Raw genomic sequence first — 7,753 nt, 5'->3', positions numbered from 1 at the left:
TCACAGATGATGGCCAAGACTATTGGTTACTCTCTATAACCTGATGATAAAGTCCTGTTACTGAAGACAACACACACACATACACACACACACACACACACACACACACACACACGCCATTGAACATGGAGAAGTCAAGCTGGTGTCTAACCAGAAGCATCACCCTGACTGACCAGTGTTCATCGTACTCTCAGAAGAGAAATTTAATCATCATACTCGTGTATACACAGTTCCTCCCGTCTATAACTGACCTGCCTACAGGACACACAGGCGCTGTAGTGGCACACACATGGTGGAGTAACCAACCACTTTTTGGTTGGCTTTAAGGCCTGTTCCGTGAAACTGACCCCATGCCTGACACTGCTAAAGTGGCTGAGAATCTGAGACTAGATATGTCCTAGGCCCAGGGTAAAACTGAAGGCTGTTATTCTGCTAAAGGAATGGAACAATTAAATTATTCCAGGTGACATTTTGCTACACCCACCAATCAGTGCCTCACTGAGCTCTCATCGGGGAAGCGGCCTCTGCAGTAGATGGGGATTAACATGGAGGCCTGTCACTGGACACTGGACAGAGACTGAGAGACTTTGAAGCACTCGGTCCTAAATGGGATGTCGTCATTAAAGCCCTTCCCTCAAGACTCTGGGATCTGTGTGGAAGAGGAGGTGAAAAGCTTGCAGAAGCCAGAGGTGATGTTGTGGTTGACTCCAGGGAAACAGTGTCTTCCACTGATGGGTATACCCTGTGGAGGTTCAGTGGGTATATCAACCACACTCCTGGTCAGTCCTCATGCCCAGAGTAGTTGGCAAACACAAAACAAACTCTGTGGTATTTTTTACAGACATCATCATCATTATTGTCTCATTGGTCTCTTGCTTATTTGTCTTTATTTTCATTTTTTGCAGGTCTTTTTGGGGTTTCTTATTTTTATTTTGCTGTTGTTTTGCTTTTGTTTGTTTTTAAAGAAAAAAAGAACATAAGTCAGGTGGATAGGGAAGTGCGGAGATCTGGGAGGAATTGGGGGAAGGGAAATGTGATCATTTTTTTGCTTGTGTGTGTGTGTGTTATATGCATGCCTGGTATACACGGAGGTCAGAAGAGGGCACTGGATACCCTGGAACTGGAGTTAAAGATAGTTATGAACCACCATGCGGTACTGGGAACCAAACCAGGATCCTCTGTAAGAATAAGTTGCCAGGTGTAGTGGCAAATGCCTTTAATCAAGAGGCAGAGGCAGAGGCAGAGGCAGAGGCAGAGGCAGAGGCAGAGGCAGAGGCAGAGGCAGAGGCAGAGGCAGAGGCAGAGGCAGAGGCAGAGGCAGAGGCAGAGGCAGAGGCAGAGGCAGAGGCAGAGGCAGAGGCAGAGAGGCAGAGGCAGAGAGGCAGAGGCAGAGGCAGAGGCAGAGGCAGAGGCAGAGGCAGAGGCAGAGGCAGAGGCAGAGGCAGAGGCAGAGGCAGAGGCAGAGGCAGGTTGATCTCTGAATTTGAGGCTACCTTGGTCTGCAGAGTGAGTTCCAGAAAGGCCAGGACTGCATAGAGAAACCCTGCCTCAAAAAAACAAAAACAAAAACAAAAAATGTTTTTCTTAACTACTGTGCCATTTCCCCAGCTCCCTAACTTACTCTTAATGACTGTTATAGTGAACCCCAGAAGGGCCATGGTTATATCTTGCCATCTTTGAATCATTAAACAATATATATATATATATATGTATATATATATATATGCATATATAGAACATGTTTTGTGTGTGTGAGCATGCACACACATGTATGAACATGCACATATTATTTATGTGTATGTGGAGGTCAGAGAACAACTTGTGGTAGCCATTTCTCTCTTTCCCCATATGGTTACCAGGATTGAACCAGGTATTCAGGTTTCGTAATGGATGCCTTACCCACCGAGCCATTTCACTGGTCCCGAATCATTTTTTTCCTGAAATCACATCATATTAATCTTTCCATAGTGCTATATATTTTTATGTGAAATTATATATCTAGTATGTCTCCGCCACTGGCTTGTGAGCTTCTGAGTGCAGAACAGGGTCATCGTTACTGCCATGCATGTTGGTTGCCTGGCACACCATAGTGACTTCAGAGATAATACCGAATGAAGGGATGAAGAGACACTGGGAGGGAAATACCCAGAAAACAAACAGAACGGAGGGTCTGGGTCTTGGTGGCCGGTCTGCTACAGGCAGGCTGTGTCTGTGCCTACAGCTGGGGTGGGTGGGATAGGAGGCTGAGCCTGTGCAGGCCTGAGAAAGGGAGAGCCCCACAGGACACCAGCCTCAGGGCATGCATATTGCAGAAGGTTCGTTCCTTGAATATTAACTGGATGCTGGACCGGCAGCCCTGACTGCTTCTGAATTTTTCACTGTCAAGGCCAGGGGCTGACTGGGGATGGGTTGGGAGGGCCAAGCATCTGCATCCAGAAGGCTACACACTTTTACGTGTGGGTCACATGCAACTGCTTAGCCGGGGCTTGCTCCTGGTGGCTGTGTGCTTTGCCATGAGCATGTACATGTCTGAACATGCACTGTTTTCAGTTGGTGTGCAGGGATACAGGCGAATTGTGTTTTATGTGCCATCACTGACAAACTCAATGACAGAAGGAGGGAACCCGGGGACCATTGAGTTCCATTCCTCCTTTGTGAGAGAGAGGGAAACGGAGGCTGGAAGGAATGCTGAGGTCACACCCACTAATCCAAGGTGTGTGTGTTGGGGGGGGGGCAGAAAGCCATTTTTATGATGCTGGGCACAGGTGTCTTGCTACACCGGAGGAGTCTGGGATACAGCCTGGGGAGAAGACAAATGTAGCTAGGAGCAATCGGTTCTAGAGCAGGAGGGGTCTGTTCTGCCTCGCAGGGAAGGGGAGAGTGTCAGACAAGACCAGGAAGGGAAGACTTGCGCTGAACTTACACTAATTGAAAGCTCAGCAGGCAGAGAGAGGGGAAAGGGCACCAGAGGCGGAGGTGCGGCATAAGCAAAGGCATGGAGGCATGAAGCAACCTGGCAGCTTGGGAGAATTACAAATAACGCTGTTTGCTGGAGAGGAGCCCACACGGAGGGTGGGTTGCAGAGACAAGGCTGTGAGGGTGAGGGAACTTTGTGAGCTAGGAGAGGGGATTAAGTGTTAGTTTATTTGCAAGGCTATAGGGACGCCCTTGTGTATAGCGCTGAAACAGACTTGACTTTTTGACTCCTGTTCCAGGAAAAGTGAATTCAACAACAATAACAAAAATAAAACCCGCAAACATTTTTTGAACGCTTATTCCGAGCCAGACCCCACGCTGGACCCCGAGGCAGTGATTCTGGAACAAACGCATGCTCTTAGCTCTGTATCTGAGATGCACACAGGCTGGTGCAGCAGGTAGGGATCTTGGCCCAAGAAAGACCCTGTGTCTGAAGACCTCCTCCAATCTGATCCACTCTACGCTCTTTGCTGTGAGTTTGCAGAAAATTCCATCTCACCCATTCCTGGACTCACTCTTTCTTCTTCCATGCAAGGATCCAGTGCTCCTTCCTACACCATAGAAGAGCTGCCTCCCGTCGTGGTCCACCTTACCCCCGGGGAGAGGCCCGCTGTGCTGGGCCCCACGGGAGTCTTTTTTCTTTTATTAGATATTTTCTTCATTTACATTTCAAATGCTATCCAGAAAGTCCCCTATACCCTCCTACCGCCCTGCTCCCCTACCCACCAACTCTCACTTCTTGGCCCTGGCATTCTCCTGTACTGGGGCATATAAAGTTTGCACGACCAAGGGGTCTCTCTTCCCAATGATGGCCGACTAGGCCATCTTCTGCTACATATGCAGCTAGAGACACGAGCTCCGGGGGTACTGGTTAGTTCATATTGTGGTTCCATCTATAGGGTTGCAGACCCCATGGGAGTCTTGAGAGCCACCGAGCCAGCTCTTCCTCTGTTGCTTGGGGACAGCGCCAGTATCTCAATACCTAGGTTCCGGTTTCCCCAGCTGCGTCACCCCCCACCCCTGTGGAGCCTGTCATCTATTAAGGACAGTCTCCACCCTCGGTAGCCCCCACTGCCGCTCCCCAGCAACCAGTCACCAACCTCTTCCCCCTTTGTCCTATTCAGCTCCTCCCTTGAGAACACCTGGCACAGTTGCTTCCAGAAGGTTCCTTTTTTCAAAAGTAGGCAGGAGCCATCAGACTTCAAGCAGCTCCTGTGTGCTACCCAGCACAGTTCCCCCAGGCTAGGAAAATCAAAGGCCTTGGCTTGGAAATGGGAGGAGAGAGAGGAAGAGGAAAGCAATTACTAACTCGATATGCTGTCCTGCAGAACGACCGGCAGCTAGAGTCCTAGGCAGAGACCGGTCTGTACGTAGTAGAGGTGTTCTGGGGGCCATGGAAGCTACCCACGCCCCCCAATGGTAAGGATTAGGTCAATGTCAGGGAGGGCTCAAAATGGGATGGAAAGACAGAAGGAGCCTCCAGTGGGATGAAGTCCACAGAAGGTGAGGCTAATGATGAAGAGACCACTTCAAGTCCCAAGTGTGAAGTTTCTCTGGACCCTGAGACGCTACGGGGATATTTTAATCATGAGAGTTATACTGCTAGATATCTGTTGTAGAAACACTGCCTGTCCATCAGGAATAGATGGGGCAAGAGAAAGACAGGAAGCAGCAGCTGGCAGGTGCTTCAGGGACCAGTGGCTGGGACAGACAGAATGCAGCTTGGAAGTGATCCTAAGCAACAAGAGACAGGCAGGGCTTGGGGCTGGAATATCGCCCCTAGAATGGCTCCTGTTTCCAGTGAGGGAAACCCTGTGGATATTCCCCAGAAGGGTGGTGTGCAGGTCCTGGAGGAACAGAGAGAGGGAGGAGGCTTAGCGTCCCCCCCCCCCCTCCGCCATCTGGTCTCCGCAATTCCTCAGCTTCCCACTAGAGGGTGCCGGGAGAACGGGCTCTACCTCCCATCATCCGCCCCTCACCACAGAAGGATGGTCCTCGACCCGGACTTCCCAAAAGCCCACATGTGTTGCTCTCCCTTCATCCCTCAGAAATGTGACCTCACCCTCTGGGGCTTAGTGGTGGGTTATTGGCCTAAGGGCCTCTCTCTACCTAAGAGCCATCGTGAGGCCCCGGGTCTGTCTCTACAAGCTTGTTCCGGTGCTCAGAGCTGTCTCAGCCCTTCTAGCTTCTCTGCCTCAAGCAGATGCTTCCTACACCTTAGGTATCCAAAGGCCTCACCACTGCTGACTTCCTATCCCCCAGCCCCCCCCCCCCGATGCCTTTCCTCTCTGATCTAATGCCAGAGAGGAGGGGTTGGGGCGGGGGTTAAAGGTGGGTGCTCAATTCTCTCACATCTGCCCCATGCCCCAACATCCAGGCCCTCTAAACCTTGGGACAGTGTGGATAGTTGGTCATGGGTGAGCAGGGCAAAGTTGGAAACAGGGGTAGGGTGGGGTGGGGAGGAGGGCTCGCTTTCCATAAAGGAGGGCAACAGTAGTTCAGGGCGTGGTCAGTGAGGGTGTGGCTATAGGGAGTCCTGGGGGCGTGACAGACAGCTAGGTGGGAGCTGGATTCCTGAATCTGGCAGCTCTCTCAGCTCTCAATCTCGCCCGCTCAGTAGTCAGGGCCCCTCCTGGCCTTCAGTCCAATAGACAAACACTTCAGCAACGGGAGGCTCCTGGCTTCACTTAACAGAGGCCACACCCAGCTCTCTAGAACTGCCAGGCCTGGTGGGAGGGGGTGCCTGCGATGCACCCCCTACGTAGGAGATGACGCTCTCACCCTCGTGCTTCTATTCATTTCTAGGTGGACAGCTGGAGGGCCTCAAGGCTTGAGCCCTAGAGGAGGAGCTACTCAGGCGCGGGCGTCTCAAGCTTCCTCCGTCCTCCTTCCTGCTATTCTGTGCTCAGACCTGGAGCCAGGTCTAAAAATAGACGTAGGCGCTGGAAAGTGCCCACCCAGGAGGGGGTCAGGGAGGTCTGAGTCACCAGTCCGGAGGGCCTCTTCTCACATCCCCCGCGGGAGCAGAGTCAGTCTTGATGGCCAGGCATCACTCGGAGTCTCTTGGCCAGACTCTGCTTTTGGCCAAGCAGTGCCCTGCTTCCAGGCCCTGTGAGCAGTAGCAGCCACAGCTGGGAAGGATTAGGAGTTCCTTGGCCTGATTTATTTGGTTGTTTTTGTGCATCTGGCTGATGCGCCCATCCCTGGCTGGACAGTCACGTCTGCACCTGCCCCTCACCACCCAAGTTCATTAGGCTGTTCTGGTATTCTGGGTGTGGACCTGGTCTAGACAAATGGCCTACTTGAGATCTTAGAGGTTCTGGAGCAAACACTGCCCATTATACAGATGAGAAAACTGAGTCACAAGGGCAAGAGGGGACCAGCACCAGTGAGTGATAGCCCGATATTCAAATCTTTGTTCTGCTCTCAGCTAATGACTTGCCTGGCTTCTTGTAGGACCTGTCCAGTAATGCGTCCCTCTGCGGATGACCACAGACTGGCAGCTTGTTCACCTGTAAGAGAAGAACAAGGAAAAACTTACTTAGGATATGCTGCTCCTGAAAATAATTTTTTAAAAAAAGTAGTAGTAGGGGCTGGCGAGATGGCTCAGCTGGGACAGCACTTGCTGCGCAGGACTGACGGCCTGAGTTCGAACCCCAGGCCCCTGTCAAAGTGGCAGAACTGTCTCCACAACCAATGTCCTGTGACCTCCTATGAGTGCTGAACTATGAGCATCTGCCCTTCCATCACACACAGTAATAAATGAAAATTGTTAAGTAGCTGTGACAGATTGGGAGCAGAGCTCTGTGTGCTCGCAGCACAGCCAGCTAGCTGCCATGTCTGTCATTTATGTCTCTTTTCTCCTCTGTGTGGCGGGGGCTACAGTGGCGTGGAGACCTTGGATGGCTATGGAGTGGCTGGCACACTGAGGCTCATCCTGGAAATGAATGACAGTAGAGGAACGCTGGGACTCACACAGATCTGAGTCCTCAGCCCATTCTCCATCCTGAGTGGTGAACATGTTTGGGACCTTAAGATTTCAGACTTGAGAGTCGGGGTGGGGGTGGGGGGGACTGGAGAGATAGCTCAGCGGTTAAGAGCACTGATGCTGGCTGCTTGCTCTTCCAGAGGTCCTGAGTTCAAGTCCTAGCAACACACATATTGGCTCACAACCATCTGCAATGGGATCCTATGCCCTCTTCTGGTGTGTCTGAAGACAGCGACAATGTACTCACATACATAAAATAAACAAATCTTTTAAAAACTAATAAGTAAATCTGGACACAAACATGATTGAATTAAAAAAAAAAGATTCCAGACTCAGAGATGGATAGGCTGAGTCCCCAAATTCAGCTTTCCCTTTTTGGCCAAAGAACACGGAGCCACCTAAAGCCAAATGTACCCAAGCCGACCTAGCCTTGAACCCAACACACACTACCACTCCAACCACTGTCTCCTCTGACCCCAAATGCTGGTGTCAGGCCTTAACTGAAGGTCAAGGCCAACAAACCCCAAAGTCAATTTTTATTTCTTTATGTGTTATTTAGACCATTCCACAGAAAAAGCTATCATACTGGTCAGAAATACCATTGGCTTCTTAATAAAGGCTGTCAGGTAAATAATAAAGTGAGACAGAAGTGGGGCTCAGAGGAGATGTCAGATGACCCTGGCTGTGAGGTACAGGACTGGAGTCCTCAGCACATGACCAGCCCCCTCCATAAACGGCCTCATTTAATCCTCTCAACAGATCATCCCATTCAACAGAGTTGGAGGTTGT

Source organism: Mus caroli, unplaced genomic scaffold, assembly GCF_978045245.1.
Source record: "Mus caroli unplaced genomic scaffold, Mus_caroli_1 scaffold_6, whole genome shotgun sequence".
Lineage (NCBI taxonomy): Eukaryota > Metazoa > Chordata > Mammalia > Rodentia > Muridae > Mus > Mus caroli.
This window is presented reverse-complemented; position numbering follows the sequence as displayed.